Raw genomic sequence first — 23284 nt, forward strand, 5'->3', positions numbered from 1 at the left:
TGAACAGAAAAACGATCATTCAGCTGAGATGTCATCGAGTGTTTGACGAGTGTTTCTGTGAAGCGGATCAAATTTCCCCCTTTACCGGCCCTGCCTTTGGAGTCTTTCCAAGTCACTTTGAGAAAAACACAGACAAGAAAACGCGTGGAGTATGTCACATTTTTATCCGGAATCACGTTACAACTCCGAGGACCATATAGAAAAATATTGGTCTCAATATAGGACGACCAATCCCTCTTGAGAAAGGACACTATGATTATGCAGACATCTGTGTAGAATCATCGACTCGAAGAGAAGGATCCTCATGAGGACTCACCCAAATGGCTTTTGGGTAATGAAATGAGCATGCTGGTTATGGAAGATCGAATTGTTGAGCAGAGTGATAGATAAAACATGCGGTTTATCACTTGTCAAGTTCAAACACGGCCCGAGATTAACGTCCATTTGTTTCGGGTCTTCCTTCGAAGAGAAAGGTCAGGCATAGCCATGCACAAATCGTAGAGTTGAAGAAGGGCCCAACGCGATGTAAGATTCGACAAATGACACGCGATTGATGACACAAACAGCGTGTTGGATGCCTTCCCTTCACGCTAATCCGCGCTTATCTTGATTTATAAATCTCATGCTGGACGTTCTAACAACGGCATGAAATAAATCTTTTTTTAACTTTCGCAAAAGAGCCATATTATAGCAGTTCCAAAGAACAACCACATTTTGGCGGTAGGGTGTTCCGCCCTGTTGATATCTACTTGATATTGAAGCCAGCTACAGAAACAGGCCGAAGTGTGTAGTACTTACTCGAAATCCCTGGGAAAAGTTCTTCGGACTGGAAGTCGCACAAGGAATGTTGAAGTAGATATGTGAACAGCACAGTACAACAGACAAGACTTCTCATCGTTACAGCCGGGCGTTACCGAAAACTAAAAAAAACTGAAAAAAAAACTTCTTGGCTGTTCCTTCTATTCCTCGCTTCCTTTCCAAACTTCCTTAGAACACCTGGAACTAGCCCTGAACTTCAGTGTTGTAAGAAGTCAGCAAAACATCCGAGCGCTAACGAACGTTCCAAAGGGGATGTGCTAAAATTACTTCACTAGATTAGAAAACAAAAAAAATACAAGACTAAGATAGATGAGTCTGACTTTCCAGTATGGTCGCCTTGCTCGCCGTACCAGACACAGTGGTAAGCTTGTAGCAAGCTCGGCCAGGCTTGGAAAGTCAAGCCAAAGTGAGACTAGACTACAGCCGGGGTGCGCTTATATACCAGTGGGCTTCACCCCAGCGTTCAGGACACGAGATGCAAAGTGAATGACTTTACAATGCTACCAAGCCTAATTTCGTGGCAGCTCCTTTTTCACGCAGTCAACTCCCTGACACGTCACATATTACCCATCATTCGCTGACCGGTCAACTTTTATGTTCTCGCCCATTGGTTTTATCAGCACATCTGATAAAAGGGCAAGAGCGTGCCTGATCGACAGTAAATCTCGCCCGATTTGTCATATTCGTCGCGTACTGACTACTTACAGTAACGGTGCTCAACGAGACTGTAATGAAGAAAAATTCATACGGAGAGAAATTCAGAGAAGAACAAAGTGAAAATACATACGATTCTAAGCGAGGGCATCCTTTATTTTTTCATGCCACCGTTTGTTTATTTTTTCTATCTGGCCTCGCCAAAATGGTCCATTCGTGAGAAACCACCAACGGTCGATTCCCTTTGAACAACTGTGTCCTCTTTGTCAATATACCGTGTCCTTTCGTTGAGTCATCCTCGTAAGTTTTAGTGTATTGACAGTGACCGGTTATAAACTGTAAACTTTAGAAAGCATCACATTTCCAATTCTGCCGTTATGGCCTGTGTTATACTTAAAAAGTCGATCGAAAAGACCAATTGGAGAAAAATAATACTAACACACACAATCATAATCTCTCTCTCTCTCTCTCTCTCTCTCTCTCTCTCTCTCTCTCTCTCTCTCTCTCTCTCTCTCTCTCTCTCTCTCTCTCTCTCTCTCTCTCTCTCTCTCTCTCTCCATATCATGTTATTTAACAAGAACTTTTCTCGAGAATGAAAATTAAACTGACGCTGCCGTTCATCCACTGCAGAAGGACATTAAGCCATTTTAGAAAACAAAAAGGTATCATACAAGGAGCAAGCATGCAAGAAGTAGGGCCACATAATAACATTTCTTTGACTTTAAATTGTCAAAAAAAGGAGTACAGTAACAATTCGTAAAAAATATAGTGTGCATTGTCAGAAATGCCAAGATAACCTGATTGCTTGATCTCTCCTGATTCTATATAATTCCAAGATAATTTTGAAAACTGTTACGTGAACAAAACACGGACAATTTTGAAGACCCCCCTCACGAGCATTTTCGTGGCCATATTTTCACTTTATGTGGTTTTCCAAGTTCTGAAGGCGTTTTGTAGAGAAGCCTCACGGTCAACGACTCTTCAGCGTTGGTAGTCGCGTCCAAACGCTTTTTAAACAAATTGAACGTTCCTCTTACAGTCCTGCCACCCAATAGCAATGACGCACGATGGCGATGGCCTTGGCTTTCATTTGCATATTCTTGAAGATGACGATCATCGTTTTCACGTTTTCTAAGTTTCCCGCGTTTACGTCTTAATTTTATGACAACGATAAGCGTCCTGTTCTGACAAAACGGAAAGGCTGATCATCATGGTCAAGATGAAATATATTCCAGCAGAATTAGGTCACAAATTGATAGGGTTGGGTTTCAGCAACAATCAAGTACACGCGCCAATTTTTAATCAACAAAATACACGAAATCGTTAGTGAGAGTAAATGTAGACATTTTACGATTGGGTCCGCGTGTGACTCTATAATGTTTTCTTATACATTTCTCTCTCTTACATGTTCTTGTTTCAACCACAGCACAAGTGGTCTTATGGATATAATGATAAGATCGTGCCGTCCCAATGCGAAGACGGTCACGGGTCAGAGGAGAGACCCGGCAAATCTTGTGATATTTCATTTAAAGAGTGATCTTTAACCTCATCCAGAGTCTTGTCTTTTGTCAAGAATGCACCATAGAAAGGCCGAGGGTTAGTCTTTCAGGCGTGTATCAAAACCCAGACACGACACAGTGGCCGGCTAAGGAGTTTAATCGGTGTCGACTGTAAAGTGCATGTGGTTCACATGCACGTCCATCACAGGGCAGCCTATATAACCGTACCGATGCACATTGATACGTGACAACGCGATATCCCATTTCCTTGAGAGAGAAAATAGCAAGTTTCATACGCCTTGCAATAAAAACTAAGCTTCATTTACGTTGCAGAAAATGTTGTTTGCCTTTTCTGTCGCTACTGACTTGAAATGTATGAGAGATGAACTTCAATTCTCAAGCGACAAAATCAATTAGCATCCTAAAGCTTTGGACTTGATGACACGCCCCTGGATGACTCATGTCATTTCAAATTTATTTCAAATTTAAAAGATCTAGGGTGCATCTCTGATCGCCAGGTTGTCAGCACAGCAATCGTGAATGTAATGGTTGGTGTGGCACCCAAAGACAAAAGCAGGAAATACAGGGTGTAACCTTTCTAATAAATTATAATGTGCCACCCCAAAACAATTGGAAAGAAAACAAATCCACTAAGCACTTGTAAAAGGAAACTTCAGCCAGACTGGGTAACTAGTAGGGATGATTTCATCATCACGCAACCAACTTTGCGTTTGGACTTCGTTGCTTCTGTATCTCTGGTCCCCTAAAAGTCATCAACACGATTGGAACTAATTCGGGATAATTGGATCTTCATATTTTTCAAATTTTTCAAAAGTGTTAGGTGCCATATAGCTGAATGTTGCAATATAACAAATTACTCATAAAAACAAGTGTGTAACTTAAAATGAAAAGCAGATGAGCTTTCATTTGCAATATAAAATGACCTGACTTCACCATCCAATTATCCCAAATTAGTTCCAATCATGTTCATCGCAATCTGCTGAACTATGACCATTTTTACCTAGTTGACATAAAACGCTCCTCATCGTTACCCTGAAAATACCCTTTCCAAGTGATTTTGGCATTATTAAGGTATACTTAGAAAAAAACCCAGCTTATTAGAACAGAACCGTTTTTTAAAAACAATTTATGCGAAACCATTCAATACGCTAGACTTGAACGATGTTTTGAAAGCCCTTGTATAACTATTATAGTGCAAGTCACGCACGTCACTGACAAAATGTGGGATTTTGCCAGTCTTCATAGCTATTTATTTATTTATTTATTTTTATTTATTTACTTGGTTAGTTACATGTAGTTATAATAATATTCACTTAGTTATTTATTTAGTATTCATTTTGTTGTTTGTTTGTTTGTTTGTTTGTTTGTCTATTTATTCATTTATTTATTAACTTTTGTATTTATTTGCTTATTCATGGACCAGAAAAGGTTCATTTAAAAACGAAACCTGATTTATAATGATATTTAAAATAAGTATAAAAATCAATAACTAATTATACACCATACACAATACATACAAATAGATGTAGAGAAAACAAAACAGATAAGCGATTGTGGCGTGTATATAAATCAAAAGGCCACGTACATAAAGTATATCTTAAATGGTAAAGTTGTTAAAAAATCTAAATTAGACATGTTACAACCTGTATATAAATATTCTGACTTTGCGATAAAAATGTATGTACTTTATAGTGTTTCTTCATGGAGATCTTAGTCTATTAAAAAGAAGGGCAAGACGCACCGCCATCGAATGCAGATCCGACATGCTGCAATAAAAATTCACAATTTTAAAAACTAATACCGGTCTAGAAATTGTCACCAGCTTCTCTGTGTTGGAAGTTTAAGATCCTTAACTGGGCAACGGTGAGCAAGAGCAAATATAGTTCATAAATCCCATGTGATCTCTCTTACGTTTCTGAATCACGTACGTTTGATGGGGATACCAAATTGCATAAATAGCGCCCACGGTGACTTCTGCTAACCCAGAGACGTACTGGTTTTAGCATTTTGATTCCATTAAATGATTACGAGTTCTTTTTTTAAAAAACCCAAACATTTTGAAAACCTTTGCTACGAATTATGATTAATGAGTATACGCCACTCTGAAGTTTACGTGTCAATTTAAAAATACCGAAGTCATTCACAGAACAGCCGGTTACATTTGGCCCTACGTTTGTCAAATCTTTAAAGGCGGAGCCTCCCTTTAAAAGGGCACCAAGGTATGGTGGCGTTCATTGTGTAAGTGGACACCAAACAGGCAACACGCGGGTACACGCTCCACAAAATGCCACTTTTTAGTTTTCCCCGGCCGCAAATACACAGACAGACTGCCAAGCTGTCAGCGTGAAGTTGCTGCCCATCGAACTCTGTGGTTATATTCAAAGTCTAACGCGACTGGAAGACAATTTTTTAGGAAATTCAAGTGTTTCTGGTGGGGAATCAATGACCGTTGGCGATTTGAACAGACCGTCAATCAAAAGCTTGCATAAACTCTGTTTGCAGGATTAGTAAAATGTGACAAAAGGTTGAGATCAGTTTGTGTAATTAATGTTATAGAAATCAAACATCATACTGGCCATGTGTTTGACTGGGAGGAGAACTCCACTAATGCGAGAACCTGGGATTGAAAAGTAAATACACTTTCAGAGTGTGTGACATTGTGAAGTTCTTTGTTTAAACCCTTTCACCAGCATGGTTCTTCCCAAAACAATTGTTATCGATGGTGACTGCGGATTTGTATAGGGAATGCGGATGACGAGGTTAAGTTCAATGATAATTTCGATATCTCTGTCAACTCTGGTGATATAATATGTTGCCGGTCATGTCGCTTAGCACAATCTGGTCAGTCAGCTCAAATTATCTTTGACGGACAAGAACAAATGGAGTCATCAGCATATAACGAACGAGTGGCCGAACATTGTGATGACATGTTGTTTATGAAAAATACAAATAATAGGGGGTCTAACATGTGACATATCCCCGATGTGACATGGCTAGCAGAATTTTCTCTAGATTTTTTTTTATGTATTAATTCTATTCTGTACATAGACTATTAGAACTAATTTAGGATAATTGGATGGTGAAGTAATGTCAATTTAATCTGCAAATGTAAGCTCATCTGCTTTTCTTTTTAAGTTACACAAATGCTTTTATGAGTAATTTATAATATTGGAATATTCAGCTATAGGGCACCTAACACTTTTGAGAAATTTGAAAATATAAGATCTAGTTATCCCAAATTAGTTCCAATTGTGTTATAGGAAGATGACTAGTTATATAGGAAGATAAGAAAGATTCACACCCCTGGCAATCCAGTGTTATTGGCGTTTTGAGGTGGGATTGCATAATTTACTGAATCGACAGTTTCCGAAAAATCTACGTAAATGAAGTCAACAACTAACTGTGGTCAACAATAAATCTAATATACGAGTGTAAACTATTAGATCTGCCGCGGGACACGGTGGGACAACAATTGGCAAATCCATGTTAACTACCATTGATGTTATTTGTTACATGATGAAGATAGTTGTGGACCCTTGTGCATTACACTGTGCGTTTCTGAGACACCTTGACAACCATTGACAGTAGATAATTTGAGGATGAGTTACGAGCACAAGCAGTAAAGGATCGAACTGGATGACGACACACTCATGCACCCACTGAACAGCTGAGGATGTTTGGATATTCTTTTGCGAAAAGACGCTAATTAAACTAAATGAGAACATAAATGAGTTCAAATACAAGGTCTCTTTTCCATGGCATGCTTAAACTTCTAGTATTACACCGGATGACGAATATTAAGGAAGAGTTCTCCCGGCGTGATTGTGACGGTTCGCGACAAAATGTTACATTTTTCGCCGTATAAGAATTAGTCAGTGATGACCAGCTGGACCAAAAAGTTATCTAACAGTTTGTTCAAGTACTATACACGTGTTTTCACTTGGAGATGAGAACGGCTTTTTATTGGAGTTTTGGTCAGTGCTCTGTCGTATCTCATCTGTATCCAAAATCCAAATCCCTGTAAACAAAACAAAGGAATTGATATAAGTACACCCAAGTCTACCCTTTGTGACATCACCGCGACGCCGGCGGTCTGTCTCTGAGTACAAAAGTATCGGAGAAACGTTCCGAGCACGATCCCCACTGAATCAAGTCTATCGACACCTGCCTGTGAGCGACCCTCTGATGCCGATCTTTATAGTACTCCCAAAAGACTTCAATAGTCTGAGAGCGATGAAAAAAAATCAAAGACGGGTTTTCCAGGCGCTGATATTTCACAGGGCAGAAAAGTTTGAATTTTGATATTTCTCTGGAAAAGTGATACGGGAGGTCATCTCGTTTATTCTGCGAATCTTCACGCCCACAGAAACGCGGACGCTGCAATAAAACTGTATCGAGGTAAAGATAGAAAGGGCGTGACCTTAACCTTTACCCGAGAGGTGACGCACCCCAGCTCTCTATTTATACTCGATCGGGCAAGCGCGCCACGCGGCAGCAAGAGCTCCAAAAATTGCAAAGTAACCGTTGATGCACAGCGTTATCGTAGCGCTTTTATGTCACCCAAATATCTGAATGAAGGATATTTTTCCCCCCGAGCTGACGTACTGGCATATGATTATACAAATGAAAAAACAAGGTCCACCATGTTTGGACATACATCCGCGATTGATGGCCATGAAGAAATAAACTAACGATAGAATCATCCGGACTTGCACAGCGCAGTTGACAAAGGTTGGGTGGAAAAACGGAACCAGTCGAACGGGTGAAAAGTGAAAGAGTGCGGCTGTTTTTGCCCAAAGACCGTGCTGTCAAGAAAACCACTACTAAAATTTATACTATGTCATTATCAGTCTCTTCCCGAACTACTTCGCTTACCATCCCCCTCATTTTCGTGGTAAATCAGTCTGCGATACTTGGAAAGGACAGCCGGCAAGGACAGCATGACGATGGGGGAGAGAGAGAGGGGGGAGGGAGAGAGAGCATGAACAACGACATTTTAGAGTGTTGACAGTCACCATGAACCCCCCCCCCCCCCCATATCTGTTTCAGAAATTTTGTTGTTCTGATTCACTTGGTATAAAATCGAGTTGCTCATTCATTGTGTGTAGAAATTAAGCTCAAATACAGCCAACATTTTCTGCTCTGCGGCCCGTAACCACGGACGGCCACTGGCCATAATCATGCCTCTTTCCAAGTGGCTGGAGGGTGAATTTGACGGTCACTAGAGGAAAATACTGACACCGTAGTTGTGTGATTAAATGTGCATGATTGACCGGCAAAATACGATGTTTTACTCTGACGGACAATGATGAGGGACAATTCAATATTTTAATCCCTCACGTAATAGTGCTGGACCATAGACAATGCAGGAATTCAAAACTATCGGTGCATGTACCTGATAAGGAAGATTCACAATAAAAACGCTTTAAAACTTAAAACCACACACGTACATGCAAGTTCCCCATGGTAGTTTACTGAGAGCAGAAGTTCTTTCCAGTGACTTATTTTTAAATATTTCGTCATCGGAGAAGAAAATACTTGCCAGTGAATGGTTCGAACCAATACTACTGGTAAAGGGGGTGTTGTCCTCTCGTTCGATTCTTTCCTTTTTCGGATGTCATTGACCCCCGCTGTCCATGTCGACATGTACTGGATGTAGTCACTGACAGCCGAAATACCAGGCCAGTTTAGGTACCATGGTACTACCATTTATCAATTGTGTCAATTTACACGAATGGACTGTGTGGGCAGCACATGTGTTGTGTTGACATTTTTTTGAATGGATGAGTCACAACTTGGGAGTCAAGTTTGTCAACTGCTCGATATGTACGTATAGGTCCAGCAATTAAGCCATCCATTGATTAACGCCTATCTCACTTCAACTGAAACGGAAGGACAGTTGATTTCAACGTCAATGGGCTGGTGAAAACATCTGCTACGTCAGGCCGAACAAACTTGGTATCCGATCTTGCGCATCTAACGATGCAACGATGTGAATGATGTAAAAACTATTCATATTTATGCAGTTTATTTATTAATTCATTAAATCGTATCCATTAGTATTGTTTAAGTATACAAACCCGCAGATTATCTGTAATGTTGTTCCAGCCATTGGTTTCCTCGGCCAAGGTAACAGACACGGCCAAGGTGATTATTGGCAACGGACCATACAAGGTTCATTGCTGGACAAACAAATTCCCCGAATGTTCCAAATCAATTAATGCAAGAAATGTGCGTCCAGATCGAGGCATGTTGTAAATGATCTTGAATCACTGTTTTTCGTCTGACCAAAGGCAATCATTTGTGATTTATCGGATTTTATATCCATCATCGTGTATGGCTATTCACCGGGTTTCTTATACTGCACATATTCTAAATATTGTTAAACAGTGTAGAACAGAATGATATCGATGATTTGCTGTCAGCTAGAACACACTAGAAGTAATTCTGCATGCTAAAAATAACATGGTCATCATTGTACAAGTATCTCCAAAAATACTAAGAGACCAATCAAACCTCACGGTGGAAGAAATCAAATGAAACAGATGTAAGATAAAATTTTGTGATGCAACTACTTGAACTGTGCATTCCACTACAGAGCAATTCCATCAGCTTGCAGTTTGCTATTGAGCGAAGGCACCAGGAGACTCGTCAATGGAGCAGCGATAGATGCAGAGTCGTACGGCCCTGAGGTATCTTTTGTTGATCATTTTATGAAGTGTGCATGTATTGGCTAATACTAGTAATTGATTTAATTGGCAATACAAGCTACTGCCTCGTTCTTCTAAAACATATTTCAAATATTATTTGTAGGCGACTCCCCACAAGATAACCATAATCGATTCCAGTTTCGCGGACGGTTCAGATCGTTCACCCCGTGTTGCTTGGTCGAGCTATGTGGAGTGCGTGAGAAATGATCCCAAAGCACGTCATTCTGGTGTGAAAACAAGCAACTTAAACAAACTTTTAACATTTGAAGAAAGACTTGCTCCAAGACATTCATTCGTTCGTTTCGACGCCTACGCCGTCATGATGACACAAAACGAAAATTAATGGGTTCAATTTTGAAAGGTCACTTGGTTGAATGACCGGCTGAAATCTACGATTTCCTTTCATATCGATGTTAGTTTCCACCGCAAAAATCTGCATTTTCGGAGACTTTTAGTGATATTGTTAAATGTTAGGCGTGCTCATGATCGTTTGATACTACCTAGTAGTGATAATACGGACGGCGCATAAAGGGAGTAACAATGTTGGCACGCTCATATTTTGCCTTTTAATGTGACGAAAATACCGGTATCAAATCAATTTCTTATCCATTAACCATTATCATTGGACATCTTTCTAATTAGCCATCACACAAGGAACCATTGGACAAGTAGATTTAAATCACAAGGGAGCAGTTTTTTCGCTTTGACTATACGTAATACTATCTTATTATCAGCGAAATAGTGAAGGATAAATTCTGTCGACCCTAGAAGTTAGCTGTGTATAATAACATTTCCTGGAAAAAGTCGGAAATTATATTTTAATAGCAGAAATGTTAACTCGACATGTTCGGAGAAGCCAGAAAAGAAAAAACAAACTAACTAACTAACAAAAGTTGCTAGCTATTGACATTGATTTGTGGATGAAAGACACTGTACTTATGCGATCCCTGGAATGACTGTCGCCCGATACAAACAGAGTTGAACGAAATGATCAAAACGGGGAAAGTTTAATCTGTCTCTCTGACCATCCCCAGTGGAAGCCGAACATTCAGACAGAGTTGTTCTCTATACGTGTACCTTGGGACACTGCTGTGACTGGCTCGACTTTTTAAAACACCATCAAGAACGAAATGGACACTGAACGGGTTTTTCTTGTTAAAAACATTTCTCATTTCCTACTCAACTGAGATTTAATTGTACAATTAACCTTATATTTCTCTGAATGAAAAGGATCCCTCCCGATTAGTAGAAAAAACCTTCATAATTTACAAAAAACAATATATAACACATGAAAATCGCAGATTAACACGAAATCTCAATAAGCTGCAACTTCAATCGTAATGCATTTTCCAACATTTTGGTCCTCTTTGTAAATTTCATTCCCTTGTTGTAACTTCCCGAATCACGCTCAAATGCATGAATTCTTCAAATTATTTTGTCAACAACCGTTATATGATATATATGAGCCTCGTGTTGAAAAAGCAAATTCTTTGTATTTCAACAACCTTTACATCGAATAAGAAAAGGCACTTTGTTCTACAGAACAAAAAACGAAGGAAATAATAGTAGTAAAAGTACCAGTTATTGCCCATTCACCATATTCTATATGAGGCTATAAACATTGAAGCAGGATTATCCTCTGCAAACGCCAAGGCCCCACATCACTGGTGGCGATGCGGTGCCCAGGCCGCCCAAACACCAATGAGAATAAGGAATACCAAACTCGTGTCTTTTAGGGTAAAAAGGTTAGGCTGTAGCTATTGTCTTTTTAGTCCCCACGGACACCGTCCGAGGTTTGGTCATGTCCGTCCGTCCGTCCGTCCGTCCGTGCGTCCGTCCGTTCACGCAGATATCTCAGAGACGCCTAGAGCGATTACATTCAAACTTGGTACAAGGATTATTATCTATGCCATACATATGCACGTCGATTTGTTTAACGATCCGATCCAATATGGCCGTCTGGCGGCCATTTTGTTTCCTGTATTTGATGTCTGTGCGTGTGTTCACGCAAATTTATCAGTGATGCTAGGAGCGATTCCATTCAAACTTGGACATAGATTACTCTATATGTTATACATATGCACATTGATTTTTGTTTTGATCCGGTCTAAAATGGCTTCGTGGCGGCCATTTTGTTTCCTGTATTTGACGACTGTGCGTTCGTTCACGTAAATTTCTCAGCGATGCCGGGCGCGATTGCATTGAAAAGTTGGTACATATATTAATTCCTATCACATATATATGCACGCCAATATTTGTAATGATTTGATAAAAAATGGCTGTGTGACGGCCGTTTTCTTTCCTGTATTTGATATCCATCCACAGGCTCCCCGGGTATGATCCACAGGGGTTCCAGGATGGTATTAATATAAATGCTGTGTCCATGCATAGGGGCTCATGAATGCAGACATCTGAGATATGCCTGTGCCAATTCTTTTTAGTCCCCATGGAAACCGGGGACTTATAGGTTTGGTCTTGTCCGTGCGTCAGTCCGTCCATCCGTGCGTCCCTCCATGCGTCCGTCTGTCCATTCACGCAGACATCTCAAAGATGCCTGGAGCAATTTCATTCAAACTTGGTACAAGGATCTCTTCATACGTCATACATATGCACGTCGATTTGTTTTGTTATACGATCCAATATGGCCTCCGTGCGGCCATTTTAGTTACAATTTTTTCATGTACGGACCATAACTCAGGCACATCTCAACTGATTTTATTCAAAGTTGATACAAGGACATTGACCTATGTCATGCATATCAACATTGATTTGTTTTGTGATATGATCCAATATGGCCACCGTGCAGCCATTTTGTTATGATTTTCCATGAACGGAGCCATAACTCAGGCACATCTCAACTGATTTTATTCAAAGTTGGTACAAGAAGGATATTGACCTATATCATACATATGCACTTCAAGTTGTTTCACGATATTATTCAATATGGCCGAATGGCGGCCATTTTGTTACGATTTTTTCGTGTACAGAGCCATAAGTCAGGCACACCTCAACCGATTTTATTCAAAGTTGGTACAAGGACATTGACCTATATCATACATATGCACTTCAATTTGTTTCACTATATAATCCAATATGGCCGCATGGTGGCCATTTTGTTACTATTTTTCATGTACAGAGCCATAAGTCAGGCACGTCTCAACCAATTTTATTCAAGTTTGTACAAGGACACTGACCTATGTCATGCACATCCACATCGATTTGTTTTGTGATACGATCCAATATGGCCGCAGTGCAGCCATTTTGTTATGATTTTTCCATGTACGGAGCCATAACTCGGCACATCTCAACCGATTTTATTCAAAGTTGGTACAAGGACATTGACCTATATTGACATATTTCCACTAGTATCATTCAAAGTTCGCACAAGGACATTGACCTATGTCATACATATGCACATCAAGTTGTTTAACGGCGTGTAGCAGCATCATGTCAATTATTGAATTTTCGTAATTAGTCTGATATATCAAGAAATACTGCATCAAATTTCATGAAACTTGGTACAGATGTTAAGCTCACATTGCTTTAACAGTGAAAAAGACGTGTATCAGTGTCAAGTTAATTAATGTGTAATTGCATATGTAATGAACTTTCCTAATTAGACTGGTAATCCACAAATACTGCGTTAAATTTGATGAAACTTGGTACAGATTTTGATCTCATAGTGTTGTAAATACAAATCAATGACACTTAGTGGTATCATTTATATATAATTGATTTTTGTTTTTAGGGTGAATATCCAAAGTACTGCATCAAACTTTATAAAATAGGGTACTGTTGATAATCTGTCAGTGTTAGGATAGGATGCAAAAATGTTTGGCAGCATCCTGTCGATTGAGTACTAATTGATTCATTTTAATGACCTTTTGTAATTAGTATGGCGTCTTACATTGGTTTTATGTTTTCACCACTATGGAACTCATTTTCGGCCATTAAGCCCCATCTGTATCGCAGTATTTTTAATCATAGACCTAATTAATGAAGAGGACTCTTTCCTCTCAGAGGACTTGTAATTAAAGTACAAGTGGGGACTGTGTCATTGTCAATGACTTGTTATCATATGCTATAATGCATGGAATTTCGCAGTACAATTTTCATTATTGTCACCATTTCGTGTTACTTTTAGTTTGAAAATTATTAAAGATAGAAGACATATAAAAATCGAAGAACGTGCCAGTAAGACGTGACACCGGTGTAAAGTAAGAATAATAATTCAGTTCGCAGGCACCCTAGAGAATAGTTATCATCTCAAGCAAGCTCAACATCCTAAAATAAACGTAGCACATTTATGCAGATGTGCTCATCTATTAAGATGCAGTGCAAAACGAGTCGTAGGCTTAAGGTAGAACGCGCCTATGGGACAGAGAGTCGGACTCTAAAATTTCTACAATTCTTTTCTGATCTACCACTTGTGGGGGCTCATTTTAAAGCTCTTAGAAAAACTTTCATTGGCTTAGTTTTTCAAAAATCAAAATTTTTATTTTCGCCCCTTAGAGTTAACACAGGAATTGCGGCCATTTTGAATTTCAAATATCGCAAAATGTCGGGTAATTTGTTTCGCTAGTTCCGAACTTTGCACTGTGACCCCAATAAGCTTATTTATTGTTTATTTGGTAAGAGAATGGGTGAAAGTTTCATTCAGGAAAGTTTGAGCAAAAGTTGAAGTCTTTCACTTTCGAGGCGCATGATCTCAAAGACATATCATCGACGGTGATGGTTTGTTTGTTTGTTTGTTTGTTTGTTTTAGGGTTTTTCCTAAAATCGCATAGGCAGTTTAAGTGAAATAGGCAGTTTATTTTAGATGCAACTAGAAAATGTTTCTAAAGAAGAAGATTTATTACATTAAATAAACAGTAACTCATTCATCGAAACTCGGTACATTATTGACGTCGTTGGAATAATGCCAAAATTTAAGGCTTTCGTATCATGCAACAACTTAACTGATAGACGCTTTTTATATCCATGTTGATCAGTTATGAGTTTACTGTGTGAATACTGAATTTGCCAACAGTTTACTGAGTGTTACTGAGTTCCTCAGAGTTAACACCTCAACTATAAGGGTATCTCAGAACCTAGTGTGCTATACGTCATACGTTTTCGACTGTCAGATAGAAATATTTTTGTGTTCTGTCTCAATCAACTTGAAGATTCATCTGATAATTATTTCCGTTTCCGAGCCCTTCCATACAAACAATTGCGCCAGATTCCGTCCAGCGTCTGAGACCTGTGGATGGCTGGTCGACCGTTCTAATTTGCACGCTTGGGTAGCCTGTTGACACTGTGTGGCCCGCTTTGTCCGCCAGACTAATTGCTCCCACATCACCGTGATCGTGGTATGTGTTTCACTCTGCATCGTATCCTATGTCACCGAAGGGATGACAGGAAGATGGATCCGTTTTTTAATCACTTCAACAGCACCAAGGTACAGACCTAACGCCACTGAAACAGAGATAGGACGAAAGGCTGTAACACGGTGCAATTGTACAAAGTGATCTTGAGCGGCTGTTTAATTGGTACGGTCGGGCTTGTGGGCGGGTCACATGGCGGTTAAGTTTCAATTTAATAAGGAGATGAAACTAAAGAACAATAAGATTGTTAAACAAAATTTGATGACAAACTCGCCAGAAAGAAGGAAACGAACACCAAGCACTCGTCGTGTGAAAAGTTCCAGAGGGAACGCAAAATATTACGTCATTAACCTTGAACATTTGTTCTCAAGATATCGTACACTCATGGTTTCACAAAAACCTCTCACACCTTTTCTGTTTTCATAAAAAAAGGAACGCTTTATCGTTGTCATTTTGTAAGGAATATCACCGAGAAATATTCCTACTTCGAATGTTCCATTTCGGATGATATCGGCGCCGTTCTCGGTTTAGATATATCACTAAGCTTGATCTGGAAAACTTCACAGACGTACTTGAAGACCAACTTCCCTGGATTAAATTTTGATTGTTATATTCTCAACGGATAGGGAGTTCGGTATTTGTCAAATGTCTCACCAAGCAATATTTATTATTGATGTCCCGGTAACGTGTGCTTTTTTGATCACATTTCAGTGGTTAATTACTCGCGGGTTGTCTCTATGTGAGAGAGGGTGGAATTAAGCATGTGACGTGAATTTATTTTTTCCTGTAGATTTAAGCGGGAGTAGTTCTTTCTGCCTTTTTTTTGTAATTTAGCCTTCACTTCTCGACTGGAATCAAGTAGCAGTTCATTTCACCTACGCAGCATTCAACTAGAAGAGCGTAAACTTGTCCACACTCTCCGATCGGTTTCTAGTTTGAGCCTAGTCGAATTTAAGCGCGATTTTTCAGACTGGTGGTTACGCGGATCTTGGGCAGGATGGAGAGACTTTGTCCTTTTCCTGGTCAGAGTGCGCCTGCGTAGAACGATCGAGCCAATACTTCAAACTGGAACCGTCTGTGAAACGATCAAAATTTACATGTTAAACAGCATAAAATCTGTACGCATACCTAAGTCGTTCATACAGCTGGCAAAGCGACAGAACAGTATCTGTTTTATACCGGTCGGTGTTTTTTTCAGTACGTATGAGGGACGTCAGAGAAGAGCGGTAGAGTTAGAAGATCTTACGCAAGTCTCCCGGTGCAATTAGCACCAAGATCCTGGTGTCAAAATAAGTGAAAATACACAAAGATATTGTAAAATTATCATTAATTTTTACCTTCTACCTGACAACAATGTCGTTTCTACGTTCAAGTCAAGAAAATATCTGCGAAGGGCTTTGATATTTGATGTGTCGGTCGCCGAAGTTCAGCGACTGTTCAAGTGAATATACAAGAAATTTTATGCTACTCATATAATATTTCTTTAGTTTGTTTCACTCTTACAATTTCCGGATAAAAAAAGATTTGGAAGTTGGGAGGGGAGCCCCCAACAAATCCCTTCAAAGCGTGATCTGCGCAGACGTGCTTGAAATGACATCGTATATCACAGAATTATTTTTAATTATCGACATAAAACGTCTTGCACAAGAAAACCATAATTTCAATCGCTTCATAATTTGCTCTCTCCGTAGTGTTTGTGGACATTATATGGTTTATTGTCTTGGAGGCTCAACCTGGCCAATTAGTAAAAGGGTCGCTTACGGTAATACGCGTCAATATATCCAAGAAAAATTTACAAATAGTTAACTCGAATTTACATAACCGATGATAAAATTTGCCTCGTAAATTTTTGGATTGCGAAAGATAAGAAGTGGCAAATAAACGATGTTTGATATCCAATATGGCCGCGAGCTTCTTTGTGGGGAAATATAAATTATCTATTTCCATTTTAAAAAACAGCCAAAAACACACAAAACAAAGCAAACTAGGAAAACGCACTTATGTCAGTTCTTTGCATAAAATACGCGGTAGAATCATATAATATACTTGCATGGAAGGTGATCATAGAATGTCTGTCCATGATATACCAGACGCTGTGAGAACGACTTGCATGATCGGACACAGTGATAAAGGACACGTTTGGCAGAGACTCTTTGCAAATGAAAATGGCCATTCTTTTTCGCTTCTGAACGAAATTTTATCACCACGCATCGATAACAACAGTAAATTCCCGTTTAATGATTCTTGCAACACCAAATAAAAAGTCTCGAAAAAGTTCTCTGCTCCATGCTATTTTGAGTTGCACTTTTGTTGATCCGTGTGTGAAAGCTGGTAAAAAGCAGTAACTGCAGGTTATGACAACATATCGTACACGACCCTGGCCGCTACGAAATTCTGTTCCGAATAGTCAGATAGTTTCTACGAAACCAGCATCAATCATTTTATAAAATATATCATGCAAGAGACCTCTTAGTACTGTTTCCGAAATTTAACAATGTCATTAAAAATAATTTGACGAAATAAATACAATTTGTAATGTAAACTAGGCCTGCGTTATCATCGTGTGACGTCACATCGCTGCAGCAAATGCTCGGTCGTCTGCACAGAAGGTACATAAGCTTATTCCTCAGAAGAAGAAAGAAGAGAGAAAGAGATTTTAAAACGCTACCATATTTTTAGATTTGCAATTTGTGTTCATACTTGTCGTCCAAACTATACATGCAAACGAAACCTTTAAAACAATATATACTCTTAAAATTACAGTTTAGTGCACTTCCTGGGCGTGACTGCAGATTGCAGTTTCGTGGGAAAAATTCAAAACCATCTGCTCTACCCCGTCATTTCTGTGTTGCACTTTTGATTCGTCATGTGAAAAGCTGTTCAAAAGCAGTAATTAATAGGTGAGAATTACATTTTCGCAACTTGAAAGGCAAACCGCCGCTACAGGCCCATTTGGGAATTTGTCGTCTCGTGTGTGTCTACCATGATATTCTAATATTTGGTTCCATACGGTTCGCCCGAAAGATCAAAAGTTCCTTTGGTTAAGTACAATTCTGTTTTATTGTGACACATTATGAGTTAAGGGTCACTTATGCGGCAGACACTGGCACTATATCAAATATTAGTACACATATGTTTAAACACAGCACAGCTGAAAATCTGACCGCGCCGTTAATCTGCAATCGATTTTGTATCCGTATTCTTTATTCCTCCACTTATTTTGGCGGGTTACCGGGACACGAGTCACTTGTTTGGGATATGCTGTCTTATCTCCATGTATTAAGAAACCAGATGTGAAGTGAAAATGCTCCCGTGTTTCAGTAAATGTAGTGAGCGCAGTTGTTGTTAGGTTGACGCTTTTGTTTTCAATGACAATATGTCCATGATTTTTTTTTACCAGCGAAATGCATCAGTTGTAGCTATTCTTAAGGAGAGCAAGAGCTGGAAAGTTTGTTATACATCTGCAAATAACCAATCATTTGATCTGATATTGCGATATGTCTTTCAGTTCACTCATGTGTTTCGTAAGCGATATCCATACAAAACTTTCAACAAATAGGCCTATATAATATATATGGCTTCAATTGAAATATCATTACTATGCAAATTAGCAATTAACTGAAATGAAACTGCTAATTGTCTTTCAGTACTACCATATCTTTTATCTCCAATATATGTCACAACCGTTTATCAGCATTGGCTAAGTCCATTTCTCAGGCCCTTCGATATTCACCAACTTTGGTCGAGTGCGCCGTGAGCCAAATTTGATTCCGATAGGGTGGGTAGTTCTTGCGATAACGCGCAGACAGTCTTGCACAGATTAAAAATAACTCAAGTGTGTGAACACGCCAACAAAAAATGAACAACCAAATTTCTTTAGATCAATCCTTGACTCAAATAATGCCCATATATGAAACAATTAGCAGCAAATAGAGAGACAAAGATTAAATATGTATTTTCAGCAGACAAGAAATTAGGTCATCGCTTCGCTATTTCTCCCGTCTGTAAATGGGTCTGAATTTATATTTCTTTCAATCAATCTTTCTACGCTATTTTTAAAAAAGCCAAACTTTGAAAGAATATACTCACGCTTCTTAAAGTGACGACAATTTTTATTGAAAAATTCCAAAATTAGAGACTTTTTCCTTCAACAGGATGTCAATAACGCATACTGACCCCAGAGTTTGGTCAACAAAACACTTTCATAAAAGTATTTGGACAAACAACTCGGTATCACAATCACCGTCAGGACATTGGAATTTGTGTTCACGACACCTTCGACCACGTCAATGAAACGTATAAAGTTACTAAATAAGACAGTCTGCTACGTAATAATAAGGTGTTTTCAAGCTTAAATTTACATCTGTTAAAAATCTTAACTTTTCCTTCGAGTATGCTGGGAGTTTTATTTTTATCTTTCATCGGTCACAGCGGAGCTCGTTGCTTCACCTCGTTTCTTAGAGATTGAAGTCACCTATTATTGCGTAAGCTTAGCGAGGCTTTAACATTTCCATCTGTCAGCACATTTCTCGAAAGACCGGAATGTTTTAAATGGCATCGCAAACTGTACCATTGACGCACAAAGGTGAAGGTGTTATATAGTTGGGAACCTGATGAGAACTATTTCTTGCATGACCACGTAGTGATGTGTGAGAGGTATATAAATCTTTGTATCCACTAACAGTGCCGGTTGAGTGATACTCACGTTTATAGGTAGCATGCGCCTCGGGGACGGATATTCGGAGTCTCAAAGTTTCCCAATACTTTTTCTTGTCTTCCGCTTGTTGGGGCTCATTTTGAAGCTCTTGGCGTGAGTAAAGGTTTCAGCGTCTTAGTTTTGTAAAAATCGAACATTTAATCTTCCTGCAGAGAGTTAACACGAGGATGGCGGCCACTTTGAATTTCATACATAGGTAAATGTTAGGTACGGTGACCCTTGATTTTTATTCTTGCTTTGGTAAGAGTGTAGTTGAAAGTGTCATTGAGGAAAGTTTGAGCAAAAGTCTAAGTCTTTCAGTTTCGAGGTGCCTACTACCCTAGCATGGGAGTAACTATAGAGAAAGTGGCAGCACTCCTGACGAAATTTGCCACCATGGTGGAGCAGAAAACTTCGATTGGATCATACATCGAAGGAAACTTTGAGTCGGGCAAGTGATCCTCATCAACACCTATATTTGAAGTCATTCACACAGGGGATTATTGGTAGCAGGTTTGATTCTAGGTTCTTTGTTTCGATCGTGACTCACAAAATAAAGTCGTCAAAATAACTTTGTACTATTGATAAATCCGACAACTGATAACTGATCTGTCTCGAACTGGCCGCACCGGGATTGGGGAAAAACACGTTTCCCCGCACAAGGGTTTTCGGCAAATGTCTTTCGGTTCGGAACAAGCCTACAGGAGTATCAAGTCTTACAATCAGCAATTGTTCGTTTGACCGTGATCAGCGCTAGAGGTCTGGTTGCTGGGCCAATTCTAGCTCACAAAATAGAAAGATGGAAAACCAATACTCCCTGTGAGCTAACTATCCCCCACTCCTTGCTCAACCTCACTGCGCCGGGTATTAATCTTTCATTATTCTTCGTCCATAAACCACATCCATCACCTTTTTTTGTGCAGCCATCAGTGACTGAAGACCAAAAATCTCGCCGCTCTGCACGCTTTCCAAGCAATTCAATGCGCTCGGACAAACCTATAAAAAGCAGTGCCTGAGGAGGGTCCCCGACTTTTCAAGCTGAGACAACGCTTTGGTCCTATCTGATGATCCCGGCTGTATTCTTCGTTTGACATAGTGACCCACGAAGGTCATCAATGTTCTAATTTAGCAAACAAACAGGGAAAAATATCAAATAAATTTTAATTTGAGGGAACGATACCACCCGCGGGGAGAATGATACAGTTACCTAGGCAACATTACGATATTGGTTTATTTAAGCGTGTCTTATCTAATGCATATTTAAATAGTACGTGAACGTGTTTTACAATGGTACATGACATTCGTACAAATATTCGGTGCCCTGGCCATTGCTAGATCAATATGATTGTGGCCATAGGTTTCCATACTTTAAAGGCCCTCTCAGTTGAACTACTCATCGTAAGTTGTCTACTCGATCATTACAAATCATCACTATAACCGGTCCATCTTCACTTTTACCTGTCATACGATAGTATCGAGTTCACAATGTGTAATTTTTTATTCACTGTTCCGATACGAGCAACTTGGAGAGACAGACCCTTTTTATTGCTCGCTTTTAATAAGCCCTCCCGGGGGCCGTTAGCGGATCCCTGGTTCAAGGATGCTGCTGCCCCGGATGTGGCGTTGCAGTGACCATTCAGTCTTGAGCAGTGAAAGCTGACGAGACAGGTCAGCCGTCTATCGTCGATCATCTTTCTCGGTGACGTTTGTCGTTGTCATCGACAACCGAAACGAAATACTATACAAGGCGCGTGGATCTTTTGAAGTTTTCTCGTCGACATCTGACCCAGCCTAGCAAGGACGGATAGGATAGTAGAGAGAAAGCGAATAAAATGCGAACGACTGCATTTAACACCGTGGACTCCGGTGATTCTTCTCTTTTATTGGCCCGATATAAACTTCGAAGTGGCCATAGCCAACCATAGTCATATCAGATTGCACAGAACCTCAGACATTTTCCGATATTAGGTCTCGCAAGTGAACCCAGCGAGGACCTGACATTTTCTGAATGACACAACTTAGCGATTGCGACGCTGTCACACCAAGAGTTTGAAAATTGATTTGTGCAAACACTCTAATATAACCGATGAACTTGACTGAGTGCGGAGGCGATAAATAACACAGAAAGATTCGCTCTTATTGTGAATACACTATTACCATAAATTGCCGCGGCATCTGTGTCGGGTTCCGTCGGTATGTTTTATCGTCACTGTTAAAGTCATCATTACTTTCGGAGAGAGCCGAATTCCCCAATCCATCAAAGGAAGACCCTACGATGTCCGTCCGGGGTCGATTGTGAAACCTTTTGTCTATGTAAACGTGTTCTTTTTGTTACTCGAGGTTAAATTTAGAGCCTGTTACAAGTAAGGGCTCTTTAAAATTTGACGGGTCGCTAAGGGCCGACGCAATGAAGGATGACACATAAATTTTTCAATTAAAGTGCTTTTTTTTAATCAAAAGATGCAAACTGTTGAAACGAATCACCTGTTAATGAACCGAGCAACGTATTAAAGTCGATGGAAGGCTACTTAGTGTGGCGAGGATTCGACTCGTACTCGTGTGGGCGCGCCTTTCAGAATCGCAAGTCACTGCAACTCAGCAGGAAACTCTTCGCACACGACTTAAGTGTTCGATGCAGGCAAAATACTGTACATATTGAGGGTTCGTGATATTGCGTCGCTGACGTGCAAACGCGCGCTGCACTTATATCAGCTCTGTATTGAATTTGCATTTTGTCTCACCATGGTAGAGAAGTGTGATTAAAAGACATCATGGTCAAGTGGCTGGAATGACGGGCTGATGAGCGAAGGATTATGATGTAGGTCAGAGAGGGATGATTGGGGGTCGGGGATGCATGTAAGATTGGCAGGGGTTGTCAGGATGAAGAAATGAACCTTTTACCCACTCAAATGATTTGCATACCTCTAAGGAGTAGGCAGGGTCTTGTGCTTTTCTTCAATTTCATAGATTTTCAAGTTTTCAGTCACGGTGACGTGAATACGTGTAGCGAAAGCAATTGTGTTTCTCAAAATGTCGGTGTTCACATCACCCCTGTTTTTCACCCCCCCCCCCCCCCTTTTCAAAGGATCTAACGGTCCATCGCTCATCGTCCTGAGACACTTTACTCCGCACACTTGTCCCTATTAAACCTTAAAGGTGTCGGTGCTGGAGGCGTGGCCTTCTAGGTATTGGTGTGATTTGGACCTGTTCAAGTCTTTGTAGCCTACCATGAAACCTTCAGACTGAAACATTAGCAACAAAAGATCTCAGCAGGCAGACAAATGGACCAGTGAATTGGTTGAAACAGACTTGAATGCATATGATGAGTTTTGTTAGTGGGGGTAACAATATATTCGAAGGAAAGGGACATTGCAAAAGAACAGCAAGGAGAGAAGGGGAGGGAAATGTGGTTCTGCACTTTATGCGGCCGATTCCATACAGATACTGATAATAGTGGGGATGCGACTAGTACAGCTGTCCTCGAGAGGGCAGACAAAAATCAAAACTCAAAAATTGGTC

General features: G+C 39.9%; 1 protein-coding gene across 1 annotated transcript in view; it reads right to left on the minus strand.

Annotated features, from left to right (window-relative positions):
• The window catches only part of LOC139135130 (von Willebrand factor-like), a 62558-nt gene extending 61331 nt beyond the window's left edge, over positions 1-1227 (minus strand). Inside the window, exon 1 of the mRNA XM_070702382.1 lies at positions 799-1227. The gene's annotated coding sequence lies outside the window, so the exon portion shown is untranslated. The remainder of the gene's footprint in view (positions 1-798) is intronic.
• Positions 1228-23284: the final 22057 nt, after the last annotated feature.

Source organism: Ptychodera flava, chromosome 6 (assembly GCF_041260155.1).
Source record: "Ptychodera flava strain L36383 chromosome 6, AS_Pfla_20210202, whole genome shotgun sequence".
Classification (NCBI taxonomy): Eukaryota; Metazoa; Hemichordata; class Enteropneusta; family Ptychoderidae; genus Ptychodera; species Ptychodera flava.